Source organism: Triticum aestivum, chromosome 2B, assembly GCF_018294505.1.
Source record: "Triticum aestivum cultivar Chinese Spring chromosome 2B, IWGSC CS RefSeq v2.1, whole genome shotgun sequence".
NCBI lineage: Eukaryota > Viridiplantae > Streptophyta > Magnoliopsida > Poales > Poaceae > Triticum > Triticum aestivum.
The window spans coordinates 166,999,021-167,013,880 of NC_057798.1; the positions used below are offsets into that span (position 1 = coordinate 166,999,021).

The 14,860-nt window shown below is 44.4% G+C and overlaps 1 pseudogene; it reads left to right on the forward strand.

The window, feature by feature from the left end:
- Positions 1-874: 874 nt before the first annotated feature.
- LOC123040944 (uncharacterized) lies at positions 875-1,402 on the forward strand (annotated as a pseudogene).
- Positions 1,403-14,860: the final 13,458 nt, after the last annotated feature.

Genomic DNA, 14,860 nt, shown 5'->3' on the forward strand with positions numbered 1-14,860 from the left:
TGGCTGCTCGGTTGCCGTGCGGGTGGAGGTGGAGGAGACGAACCCGTTATAGTCGGGCTCATGCAGAAGGCCTTGCAGGATGTGGTCGACCACGTCATCCTCATCAAGTGGCTTGCCGGCGGCTGCAAGTTCATCAGTGATGCCTTTCATATTGGTGAAGTAGGCCGCTACCGAAAGATCACCCTTCCGGGTGTGTTCGAGCTGTGAGCGGAGCTGGATCACCCTTGCTCTGGATTGCGATGAGAAGCTCTGCAGGAGCGCCATCTAGAGAGTCACGACAATGGTGCATGTGCTGACCTGCATCAGGACCTCCCGAGACAGAGATGCGATCGGAAAAGTAAGAACCTGCTGATCCTGGGTGACCCACACGGCATGCTCGGGGTTGGACACGTAGGTGACCTCCTTTTTGCCGGAGACATCTTCGTCCGTGATGATCACGGCGGGGGGCTCCCGGACGGAGCTGCCGATGTGGGCCACCATCCCTGCCACCTTGATGTGCAGCAGGACTCACGCTTTCCACACGAGGAAGTTCTCGCGCGTGAGCTTCTCGGTGATGGTGTGGCTGAGAGCAGCGATGGAGGGTGCAGCCATGGCAACGGAGGAAGAACTCGACATGGCTGGACGCGGTGAAGAAGAAGGGGTTTGTATACAACGTGAAACGATAGGTTAAGCGTATGCAGCGATTGCAGGGATGCGTATGTGTTATATGGGCTCGAAGCCAACAGATTACAATTGGTTGTTAGGCCTAGGATTGATCTCCAAGAAATTTATCTAGATGGGATCTACCTCTAAGGCCTAAACGAATACAACTCACTCCCTAGATATCTACATATACGGTTTACATCATACAGTATAGATTACAATATTTAACAACATGTCAGGAATTAGCATTTCTGACCTTCGATTATCCTCAGCAAGGACATCCTCAAGCATTAAGGAACTGAAGGAAGATGGATTGAGGGAGTACATTGATCTCAAACAATCATTGCTGCCTTACGACATATTTATTGTTATAACAGGTTTCTCTGCCTTCACTCTGGCTTCGAATGATGGAGCCGCCTACTCGTTCCTCGTCGGCGGGATTGGAGGGTTCCTATATCTATTGCTGCTCCAAAGATCTGTGGATGGGTTGCCGGTAATTAGTTCACCTTCAGAAGCGAGCAGTTCATAGCCTACTATGAACTTTGCCAGTGTAAGAAAGCCATGGTTGATATTGTCGATTGTAATGGTTGCTGGGGATGTTGCACTGAAGTACGACGCTGGTGGTGACAACTTTGAGCTGATTCCAACTGAGCTCTTTGTTGGCGTTGTAGGGTTCCTGGCAAACAAGGTTGCTGTTCTTCTAGCTGCATTCAAACCCTTGCAAAGTAACTTGGGGAGTGACGGTGGATCAGTGGACTGAGCTTCTTGATGACATTGCTCTAAATATACTAGCATAGTGTTAAAAATAAGGGGGTAAAATGTAGCAAGGTGTAGCATTTCAGGGTATCTCGACCGCATTCAAGATCTAAAGCTAAGTATCTTAGAGGTAGAATGGAAGAGTGTATGCTTTTGACTTCAGCCTCTTGGTAACTTCATTCTTGCACAACCACACAAGTTTAATTCTCTTATCATTCTTTTGAGAGTCAATCAGGATCAAAATGTCTAGTTGATAAAATCATAAAATACATTTCTGGCCATTGTAATGCTGCTCAAACTGGAATCACTACGGGAAACAATTAATTTGCCGTTAGGGGGCGTCTTTGCCGTCAGCTTTTCATTGGGGAAGACGGCAAAGAAAGATTTGCCATCATCGACATTCGGCAAAGAAAAACTGACGACAAAATATACTTTGTCATCTGCAAAAAAGAACACTAATGTCAAAGAGCGCACTTTGCCGTCTGGCAAACAAATAACAGACGACAAAGAATATTTGCTGTCAGTTTTTGTTTTTGCAGACGATAAAGAATCTTTGTCGTCTGTGTTTATATTTGCAGACGGCAAACTGAGGTCTTTCCCGTCTGCGTATTTTTGCAGACGGTAAAAAAGAAACACAAGACGCGGATTGATCACATGGATCGATGACATGGTAAGATCTACTCCACTCATCCCCGCTACCCAGAGAGCCCCACCCCACGCGCCCCCACCACTCTCTCTCCCTTATCCTCCCAACACCCACGCAACCACGATCTCTCTCCCTCCTCTCTTGTACCTCTCTCTGCTCTCGATCCAGAGCAAGCCGGCGCCCGAAACCACCTCGTCCGCCGGCCCCCACCTAGCCCACTGGCGCCGGCCCCTTCCCCTCAGCCCCCGGCGCCACTGGCCCCGACCCCATCCCCCGTCGCCCCTGTCGGCCTCCGTGCCCCGTCCCCCGTCGCACGCCATCCACCTCTGTTTGCGCCACCGGAGCCCACTCCGCCAACGCCACCGGTCGCACGCCGCTCGTCTGCCTACGCCCACACAACCTGCTGCACCGCCCGCCCGCCTGCGCTCGCAACCAGCCGCTCGTTGCCCGCCTCAGCCACACGCCCGCCTTCGTGCGTCTGCCTGCGCGGTCCGCCCGCTGGGGCCCGCCTCCACCAACGCCACCAGCCGCAACCGGCGCCGGCGCCACCAGATCGAGTGCGTCCCACAGTGTCCTACACAGATAGAGGAGCGGCGGATCGAGAAGCGGTTGTTCGTCTCCACCAGATTGAGGCCGAGATGGATCGAGAAGATATTCATGTGTATTTTTTTCGAGAATCGATATTGTTTTGTGTTGTGATGTAGACATGTAGCGCTTCATTTTGTATAACCTAAAATCTAAAAAGTGGCCGCGCATGATTTGACGCGATCGAGCGGCCGGCTGGGAACCACACGATCTCTATCACGCGCGTCCGTCCCCACTTCAGGTGCCATCTGGTCGGCAGCCAACCTACCTCTCCCTCGTTCTCTCCCAACCCGTCTCTCTCTTTCTGTCTATTCTCCCTTCCTCACAGATCTGGATCGGAGGGGGCTCACTGGCGTCTCCCCTCAACGCCGACCACCAGAAACCTCCACCGGCTGGCCACCGCGCTCCACCGGCTGAGGGGAGGCTTGGCCGCGCCGCCACCAGCCCCCACCACGACATCCCGCCTACCGTCCTATTGCTCCTTCCCCTACCGGATCCAGTCCCATCGTCGTCGTTCCCCTCCGTCGTCGACGGGATACGGCCTCTGCGTCGACGGGATGGCCATCATCCTCGACGAGATGCGGCCGTCGTCTCCTTCCTCTGATGTCGTCCGAGTATATTCCCCTTCGTCCTGATTGAACCCATTCCCTCCCACTTGCTTGTTTGATGATGATAAAATAAGACAAAAATAAGAAGCAACTGAGAAAAGGTTTAGCATGCACCTGATTACCATCGCACAGATTACACCGGATTCTTGTTGCTTTTGTTCTTGATGCATTTCTGAACGCAGGAGGGAAGTTACAAGGGAAGGGAAAGCACTAGCTAGCAGGGACCTACTTCATGCGTGTTGCAAGACCAGCATAGGCTGGAGTTCCACCGTTGCTTTGGTCGCGGTGCTAGTGAATTTTTGTGTTGATGCATATGTTGTTGCTCCTATGGAGTGTTGCTGAATTTTCTTTTCCTACTGAAGATGGTGCTATGTATGTGCTTTCGGCTGTTGAATATGCTACTGAATTTTAGCAAAAGAAGAAGCGGAGGTATTGTGTTTGGGCAGCTATAATATGCTACTAATTTTTTGTTGGCGTTAACAATAATTATAGTTGCACACATAATAGTTCTGAGTTGGATATGATCATTTCAGATCTGTAGTCGATTTGGCGCGTATCGCTCTGCAACCGATTTTTGATGCTCTACAAGTACTAGTGGATTCAGCTGATTTGAGCTCTGTAGTTTATCTAAGTACTGAACATGCTGGCCCATCTGTTGGAATACATCAAGTTTTCAAAAAATTCAGAATTTTATTGTTCTATTTTCTGAAGAAACTACATTGCTGCACATGCGCGCCGTAGAGTTGCACATTTTTGTTGGCATCTATAGTAATTTTAATTACGCACATATTTGTTCTCAGTTGGATACGATCATTGGAAAGTTGCACACACAGCGATCATTTTTTATTGGCATCTATATTACTTCTAGATATTACGCACATAATTGTTCTCAGTTAGATTCGGTCATTCGGAAGTTACACACATGGTGATCATTTTTTATTGGCATCTATAGTAGTTCTAGTCGCACACATAGTTGTTTTCAGTTGGACACGATCATTGAAAAGTTGCACACACGGGGTTCATTTTTGATTGGCATCTATAGTAGTTCTAGTTGCACAAATAGTTGTTTTCAGTTGGACACGGTCATTGGAAAGTTGCACACACGGGATTCATTTTTGGTTGGCATCTATAGTAGTTCTAGTCGCACACATAGTTGTTTTCAGTTGGACACGATCATTGAAAAGTTGCACACACGGGGTTCATTTTTGATTGGCATCTATAGTAGTTCTAGTTGCACAAATAGTTGTTTTCAGTTGGACACGGTCATTGGAAAGTTGCACACACGGGATTCATTTTTGGTTGGCATCTATAATAGTTCTAGTTGCACACATAGTTTTTTTCAGTTGGACATGGTCATTGGAAAGTTGCACACACGGCGATCATTTTTTGTTGGCATCTATAGTAGTTCTAGTTGCACACATAGTTGTTTTCAGTTGGACACGGTCATTGGAAGTAGTTGGCAGGGGAAATAGAAGTAGTTGCACAAAATCTGCTAGGCAGTTGGCCAGGGCAACAGATAAAGTTGCACATCTCACTGACATGGTTTTGTTGAATGGTGAAAAAATGCACATCCGTAGACCATGAGGGTGCAGAAAAGTTGTCTACATGGAGTTGCACACTCTTGTCGGTATAGTCACACATGCATGGCCACAGAGTTGCACAATCTTATCGGCATAGTCGCACATGCATGACCATAGAGTTGCACAATATCGTCCGGATAGTCGCACATGAATTGCCGGGGGAGGTGCTCACGCTCGGCCGCGGAGTTGCGCACTCTCGTCGGTATAGTCACACATGCATGGCCACAGAGTTGCACAATCTCGTTCGCATAGTCACACATAAATTGTCGTGAGAGGTGCTCACGCATGGCTGCGGAGTTGCACACTCTCGTCGGCACAGTCGCACATACATGGCCATGGAGTTGCACAACCTCGTCCACATAGTCACACATGAGTTTTTATGGGAGGTGCTCATGCCCGGCCACGGAGTTGCACACTCTCGTCGGCATAGTCACATATGCATGGCCACACAGTTGCACAATATCGTCTGCATAGTCGCACATGAATTGCTATGGGAGGTGCCCACGTCCGACCACGGAGTTGCACACTCTTGTGTTCATAGTCGCACATGCGTGGCCGTGGAGTTGGGACATTCTTACAGGATAGTCCCTCAAACGCGGTTGTAGAGGCTCACACGCGTGATGACTACCAGGCAGTTGGCCAGGGCACCGGGGCAGCAGATGAAATTGCACATTTTCAATTTTTAGAGAGTAGTATGGGGTGGTGTCACTAGTGAAAATTGCATGGCCTGGGCAACAAACGAAGTTGCACATCTCACTGGAAGGAGGCAATTTGGGGATGGAGGTACCATAGAGAAAAACTGCATGTCTACGGTGTACAAGAAAAGTTGCACATCCCTGTCAGGTAGTTGCACATCGACGGCTAGTCAGTTACACAAAACAGGGACAAAATTGCACAAAAAAAGTTTGTCAAAACATATCCATGCGGGATCTAGTTTTGAAGAGCACATCGCGAGGATTTCAGTGGTGAAAGCGGATCTTAATTTCGATATTTGGTTCAAAAGTTATGGCTTTTTTAAGAAACAAAAATTAAAAAGCAAACTAGATGGTCAACTCCCTTTAGTGTACAACGGACCACGTACTTACCTTTTCCACCGGCCGCTCCCAAACTCTACCTGACGTTTTTAATATGCGGCAGTGACTAGACGTCTTGGACAGGGTCGGCCGCTCGTGAGCGGTACCTAGCGCCCGGCCGCCAGCTAGATTGGTCCTTTGTATAATTTGTGTATTGTGTACAATCTAGTGTTGTATATCTTGTGTTTTTTTTCAATATGGAAATATTTATCTTTGTTGGACAGCGACTTGTAGTGGGGTTTCCTTGACCGTGTCGACCATCCCATAAAATATTGCTAGCTGATATCACTTGTGCATTGTGGGTTCATTTTTTATTTAATAAAGAAATATTTCTATGTCGTTTGTGATTTTTGAGGTTGATGGCAAAGATGGCGTTTGTTTGATGGTAAAGATGCTTTTCTTTGTCGTCTGTTATATATTCGGCTGACAACAAAGATGTTGTTTGGCTGACGGTAAAGTCTTTGCCGTTTGCCTGATGAAAAGCTGTTGGCAAAGTATTCTTTGCCAATTTGATTTTGTCGTCTGACTTTGTCATCTGCTTCCTGACGACAAAGTCTTTGCCGTCTGGATTTAGGTCTTTGCCGTTTGTGATCCACAGACGGCAAATTACATGTTACCTATAGTGGATTGTTCAGCTCTAGCCTACACAAAGTTGAGTACTTGGCTGCGCCCAAAGGCATGTAGACCATGACACCTGAAGATGCCAGATGCCTCAAATGGTTCAAATGTGACTCTCAAATGTTCATTCGGGTGAGATGGTTTGGTTACAAACTCCAAACTTATGATAGCTCTAGCATTACCGTATGGTATATCAATGTAAATAAATTAATCGACTGTCCCGGGCAATTGGGCTGCTAGATATTACAATACACATGCCTACATATAAAGTGGAGGTATATTTGTTATATGTTGAATGTTCTTATGATTGGAAATATAGATGTATTTTTAGTGTCTTAAATTAGCATTTGTGAATTATATTTCATGGATATCAGTTTCAGACACTAGAGGAGATTCACAAATATCATATTTCAAAAGTATGATTTCACTCAATTAAAAAACATAATTTCTCTAATTTCAAAAAATTGATTTTAAATAGATAATCAGTTCCACATTTTTGAAATAACAAGTTTCACATACTCTTATTTCACATTGAAATATGCTTCATATATGTGTGTGTGTCTCTGATACATATATATATATATATATATATATATATATATATATATATATATATATATATATATATATATATATATATAATCCCAGGATTAGAATAGTCATTTGGATCACAGCAGCCCTATAAGGGCCCAACAGAAGCCCTCCCGAACTTCCGAACTGCCAGCCCGCCCGACAGGATCCACCTGATCCCGATCCCGATCTTGAGCCGGCCCAGCCCCCCTCCTCGCCGCTCCTCCCCTCGATCCCCGACCTCCCCCCGTGGTTCATCGTCGAACTTCGCCAGATCCGGTGCCTCCTCCCTCGTCTCCAGCTTCTAGACGACCGGATCCGGCACCCCCCTCCGTCGCCACCTCCTCTCCGACAGTCGGCGCGGGCGAGTGAGTAACAGCAGACGCCGGTGCGAGGGAGCCCGTGTCGCCTGGAGCCGGTGAAGCCGCCAGATTTTTGTGATGAACGGCCGCCATGGACTTCCGGAAGCCTCCTCCTCGGTCCATCCTCACCGCCCAATGGATTAGCAGAGCTCATGATGACCAAGGCACAACCTACGACGAGCACGACCAAGGAAGCATCTCGGCGGCGGAGACCGCATCGGCGGTGCCTTCAAATCTACCAATGGTAGATGAACTTCCTCACTCTTCTTGCCTTCTCCTTCAATCTTGACTTGCCTGACCTTTTTTCTTTGTGCAGATGAACTTCACGCCCTCTGCAGGACAAGGATTGCCATGGAATTCCTCTCCTAGCTCCCCGACGAATTGCTCTCAAGGTGCCCAATCTACTGCTGGAAAAAGGTTGGCCGAACTTCTAGCCAGGGTATGGTTGAACTTCCTTCTGTCTGTTATTTTCTTACAGCCATGTGAAGTTCTGGTAGTGTGTGAGCCTCAGTCCAGGCTACAAACAGTAGAAAATATGCCTGCATTCACATGTGAAAAGACATGTGAAGTTCAACTAGTAAGTGTGCTAGAGTTTAGGTTGGTATGTAACTGGTTGTGTGAAAAAAATAAAAGGAAAAAAAACATACATGTGATCACATGAAGGTCAGGTTGGTATGCACTAGTGGTTCAACCATTCAAACTCATGAAGGTTCAGGTTTTTTAACTGTAGACAATATTTCCCATTTGCAAACAAGAAGTTCAGGTTGTGGAGAGTGCTTAGTTTAGGTACATATGAGTAATCAAATACTGTAGAATTAACAGAATGTGAGGTTCATTCTATGAAGGGTGCTCAGTTCAGGTACAAAAGTATTGGAAGATGCTCAGCTCAATGCAGAGTGTGATGCCTGTCCTAGGGAAAAAATGTACATGAATACCACTTTTATATGAGAAGTTCAGGCTGTGAATAATGCTCAGTTCAGTTACAAAGGTATAGGCAGATGTAACTTGTGTGCTAATAAGCTTTTTTTCTTTTATGTCAGCAAGACGAGAGACGCATGAAGAAGCTTAGAATTTCCCAGCAGCAAGTACACAATCCTAAGCATGTACGCATTGCACCACCCCCTCAATGGGTCACACCTCAAACGCACCAACAGCATTACCAACCTGCTTCACACCAAAATTGGATGACACCCGAAACACATGGAGACTACAAAGACGCTGGGTCACAGCCCTATCCGCACAACTTTGCGCCTCCACCTAATTGGGTGACGCCGGAAATCCCACGCGGATTCTTTGTATCCACTAGCAGACTCCCAAGCATGCTGATGGAGGAGGGGGTTAGCTCAAGTCCTGCGTGTAACTCTGGAGGTTATCCTGGTGTGCCTCATCAATGCCAAAGGGAAGCAACTAAGCCGGATCCCAGGAAAAATCCAACAGGAACACACACACGGAGGAGAGTGCTCTACACACTACCACCGTTGGATGTTGTTGCTGCTGCAACAACTCAGAATTGTACGGGACATAAGGTAGATGGATTGCTACACAAAACAAGAGAGCAAACAAAAACCAGGATCGCAATACCTTGATATGCCTGCAACGTATCTATGATATTTGATGTATTCATGCCATGTTTACAATATTTTACATGATTTTGGTATGATTTGATTAGAACTAATCCGGACTGACGCTGTTTTCAGCAGAACTACCGTGGTGTTGTTTTTGTGTAGAAATAAAAGATGTCGGAATGCGTTGAAAATCAACGGAGATTTTTTCTGGAAAATACAAAAAATACTAGAACGAAGAGTTATCGGAGGGGAGTCCCGTGAGCCCCATGATAACCCACAAGTATAGGGGATCACAAGTGTTTTCGAGGGTAGAGTATTCAACCCAAATTTATTGATTCGACACAAGGGGAGACAAAGAATATTCTCAAGTATTAGCAGTTGAGTTGTCAATTCAACCACACCTGGATAACCTAGTATCTGCAGCAAAGTATTTAGTGGCAAAGTAGTATGGAAGTAACGGTAATAGTGGCAAAAGTAATGATAGCAGTTTTGTAGTAATTGTAACAGTAGCAACGGTAAAGTAAATAAGCAAAGCACAATATGTGAAAAGCTCATAGGCATTGGATCAATGATGGATAATTATGTCGGATGCGATTCCTCATGTAATAGTTATAACATAGGGTGACACAGAACTAGCTCCGATTCATCAATTTAATGTAGGCATGTATTCCGAATATAGTCATACGTGCTTATGGAAAAGAACTTGCATGCCATATTTTGTCCTAACCTCCCGTGGCAGCGGGGTCCTAGTGGAAACTAAGGGATATTAAGGCCTCCTTTTAATAGAGTACCGGACCAAAGCATTAACACATAGTGAATAAATGAACTCCTCAAACTATGGTCATCACGGAGAAGTATCCTGATTATTGTCACTTCGGGGTTATCGGATCATAACACATAATAGGTGACTATAGACTTGCAAGATAGGATCAAGAACTCACATATATTCATGAAAGCATAATAGGTTCAGATCTGAAATCATGGCACTCGGCCCTAGTGACAAGCATTAAGCATAGCAAAGTCATAGAAACATCAATCTCAGAACATAGTGGATACTAGGGATCAAACCCTAACAAAACTAACTTGATTACATGGTAAATCTCATCCAACCCATCACCGTCCAGGAAGCCTACGATGGAATTACTCACGCACGGCGGTGAGCATCATGAAATCGGTGATGGAGGATGGTTGATGATGATGACGGCAACAAATCCCCCTCTTCGGAGCCCCGAACGGACTCCAGATCAGCCCTCCCGAGAGATATTAGGGCTTGGCGGCGGCTCTGTATCGTAAAACATGATGAAACTTTCTCTTTGATTTTTTTCTCCAGGAAAGCAAATATATGGAGTTGGAGTTGAGGTCGGTGGACGTCTAGGGGGCCCACGAGGCAGGGGGCGCACCCTAGGGGAGGGGGCGCCCCTCCCCACCCTCATGGACAGGGTGTGGGCCCCCTGACGCTGACTCTTTCGCCAGTATTTTTTATTTTTTATGAAAAGTTGCTCCGTGGATTTTCAGGTCATTCCGAGAACATTTATTTCTGCACAAAAATAACACCATGGCAGTTCTGCTAGAAACAGCGTCAGTCCGGGTTAGTTCCATTCAAATCATGCAAGTTAGAGTCCAAAACAAGGGCAAAAGTGTTTGGAAAAGTAGATACGACAGAGACGTATCAACTCCCCCAAGCTTAAACCTTTGCCTGTCCTCAAGCAATTCAGTTGACAAACTGAAAGTGATAAAGAAAAACTTTTACAAACTCTGTTTGCTCTTGTTGTTGTAAATATGTAAAGCCAGCATTCAATTTTTCAGCAAAGATTATGAACTAACCATATTCACAATAACACTTAGGTCTCATGTTTACTCATATCAATGGCATAATCAACTAGCGAGCAATAATAATAAAACTCGGATGACAACACTTTCTCAAAACAATCATAATATGATATAACAAGATGGTATCCAGCTAGCCCTTTCTGAGACCGCAAAACATAAATGCAGAGCACCTTTAAAGATCAAGGACTGACTAAACATTGTAATTCATGGTAAAAGAGATCCAGTCATAGTCATACCCAATATAAACTAATAGTAATGCTTGAAAATGATAGCGGTACTCTCCAGCGGGTGCTTTTTAATAAGAGGGTGATGACTCAACATAAAAGTAAATAGATAGGCCCTTCGCAGAGGGAAGCAGGGATTTGTAGAGGTGCCAGAGCTCGATTTTGAAAAAGAGATGAATAAAATTTTGGGTGGTATACTTTCACTGTCAACATAACAACTATGGGATCTCGATATCTTCCATGCTACACACATTACAGGCGGTTCCCAAACAGAATGGTAAAGTTTATACTCCCCCACCACCAACAAGCATCAATCCATGGCTTGCACGAAACAACGCGTGTCTCCAACTAGAAATAATCCTGGGGGAGTTTTGTTTAATTATTTTGATTTGATTTGAGCGTGGGACTGGGCATCCCGGTGACCAGCCATTTTCTCGTGAATGAGGAGCAAAGTCTACTCCTCTTGGGAACAATCCACCTAGCATGGAAGATACAAACAGCCCCAGTTGATACATGAGCTGCTCAAGCATACAAAACCGAATTTCATTTGAAGATTTGGAGTTTGGCAGATACAAATTTACTTGGAACGGCAGGTAAATACCGCATATAGGAAGGTATGGTGGACTCATATGGAATAACTTTGGGGTTCATGGAGTTTGGATGCACAAGCAGTATTCCCGCTTAGTATAGGTGAAGGCTAGCAAGAGACTGGGAAGCGACCAACTGAGAGAGCGACAACAGTCATGAACATGCATTAAAATTAATCAACACTGAGTGCAAGCATGAGTAGGATATAATCCACCATGAACATAAATATCGTGAAGGCTATGTTGATTTTGTTTCAACTACATGCGTGAACATGTGCCAAGTCAAGTCACTCAAATCATTCAAAGGAGGATACCACCCTATCATACCACATCACAACCATTTTAATAGCATGTTGGCACGCAAGGTAAACCATTATAAGCTCCTAGCTAATTAAGCATGGCATAAGCAACTATAATCTCTAATTGTCATTGCAAACATGTTTATTCATAATAGGCTGAATCGGGAACAATGAACTAATCATATTTACAGAAACAAGAGAGGTCGATTTTGTACCATCTTCTCTCATCTCAATCAGTCCATCATATATCGTCATTATTGCCTTTCACTTGCACGACCGAATGGTGTGGATAATAATAATAATAGTGCACGTGCATTGGACTAAGCTGGAATCTGCAAGCATTCAATTCAAGGGAGAAGATAAGGTAATATGGGCTCTTGGTTAAATTAACAATCATGCATATTGGAGCCACTAAACATTTTCATTATGGCCTTCTCCTCTCGACCCCCAAAGGAAAGAAAAGAAATAAAACTATTTACACGGGAAAGCTCCCAACAAGCAAAAGAAGAACGAGAAATCTTTTTGGGTTTTCTTGTAATTACTACTAAAAGCATGGAAATTAAACTAACTAATTGTTTTGGTTTTTCTTAAGGTTTATCAAACACACAAGAAAGCTAGAAAAAGAAATTAAACTAGCATGGATAGTACAATGAAAAAGTATGAGCACCGACAACTAGAATGAGTGTGTGAACATGAATGTAATGTCGGTGAGAAATGCATACTCCCCCAAGCTTAGGCTTTTGGCCTAAGTTGGTCTATGGCCATGGGTAGCCTGACTGATATCCGATGTTGTAACTGGGGTCATACTGAGATGCAGCAGCCATTGCCTCCTGGGCTGTGGCATGGCGGCGACCTGCCTCCATCCTCCTCTCGTACTCGGTTGCCTCCTCCCTGGTGATAACATATCTTCTTTTTGCCTGATAATCAAAAAGGGCAGGAGCAGGGAGAGTAACATGGACAACATGACATCTATCAAAGATTAGTCGATACTGGAGGAATTGTTCATTCCTTTCAAGAAAATGATGACTAACCATGGCATTATAATCTAAATAAGCGAGAGGCAACTCCCTATCATCTTCATGTGGAGGTATACCAATATAATTAGTCACACGGTTCGCATAAATCCCTCCAAACAAATCTCCAACTAAACCATTGTTATGCAACCTACGTGCAACAATTGCCCCCAAGTTGTATTGTTTGTCACCTAATACAACACTCTTGAGAACACAAAGATCAGGAACACACATGTGACATGCTTCATCTTTACTGTTAATGCATCTACAAATGAAAAGAGCAAAATAATGTATAGCAGGAAAGTGGATGCTCCCTATGGTAGCTTGTGTTATTTCTCTAGATTCTCCCACAGTGATTCTAGCAAGAAAGTCTTTATATCCAGATTTACGGGGTTCATTAACATTTCCCCACTACGGGTGTTTACAAGCAGTAGTGAAATCTTCTAGGTCCATGGTATATGATTTATCATAAATATTAAATAGGACAGTTGGAGAATTACGCAAAGATGTAAATTTAAACCTTCTCACAAAGGAGTCAGTCAAATAGTAGTACTGAGGACACTTATCTTGCATGAAGTCCTCAAGATCGGCATTCCGCACATATCCATCAAATTCATCCTTGATGCCCGCATTGACCATAAACTCCTCTGACGGCCATTCACAAGGTTGCATGTCAGCTTCCCTTGGCGGTTCATCGTCCTACTCACGCATTGCGAGCCTGGGTCCTTTCTTTCTTGAAGAACCACCTTGGTACATTTTCCTAGACATATTTCTTCCTCTGAAAAATTTCTGAAATTTTTAGTAACTCGAAATAAAAGTGAATCAAACTCAACAAAACTGATAACAACTACTCCCACAAGTGCCTAGAGCCTATTTCATGCATTAGAATTACTTGGGACCATATAAATTTGACATGCAAGCTTAAAAACAGGGCCACCTAGGTAGGAAAAATTTGTAATGAATAAAGCACTAGAACAAAAACTAATTGGACCATTGGAGGAGTCACATACCAAACAACAATCCCCCAAAGCAGTTTTGTGAATGGAGCTTTGAGCAAGGAGATCGAAAATGGCAGCAAAATGAGCTAGAACTCATGCTTGAGCTGGATGGTGATTTTTTGGGAGGAAGAAGAAGTGTGTGGGTGCAGGAATAAGTGGAGGGGGCATCATGGGCCCACGAGGCAGGGGGAGCGCCCTGTAGGGGTGGGTGCGCCCTGGACCCTCGTGGCCAGGTGCCAGCTCCCCCTGCAGTGTTCTCAGTGCCAGATATTCTCAAATATTCCAGAAAAAATCATATTAAATTTGCAGGGCATTTGGAGAACTTTTATTTCAAGGGTATTTTTTATTGTAAGGATAATTCAGAAAACAGATAGAAAATATTAATTTTATTTTGTTTAATCTAAATAACAGAAAGTAAAAGGAGGGTACAGAAGGTTGTGCCTTCTAATTTCATCCATCTCATGCTTATCAAAGGGAATCCACTAACAAGGTTGATCAAGTCTTGTTAACAAACTCATTCCAAATAACATGGAACCAGAGAAATTTCGAATAACACTAGGTTACCTCAACGGGGATATGAACATCCCAAATAATAAGAATATCATATTTCTTCTTGACAGTAGGAAGAGGAAATTCAAAACCTCCAATAATGATAGTTGGAATTTTTCTAATAGAATTGATGCTATGAACTTGAGGCTGTTTCCTCGGAAAGTGTACCGTATGCTCATTACCAATAACATGAAAAGTGACATTGCCTTTGTTGCAATCAATAACAACCCCTGCAGTATTCAAAAAGGGTCTACCAAGGATAATCGACATACTATCGTCCTCAGGAATATCAAGAATAACAAAGTCCGTTAAGATAGTAACGTTTGCAACCACAACAGGCACATCCTCACAAATA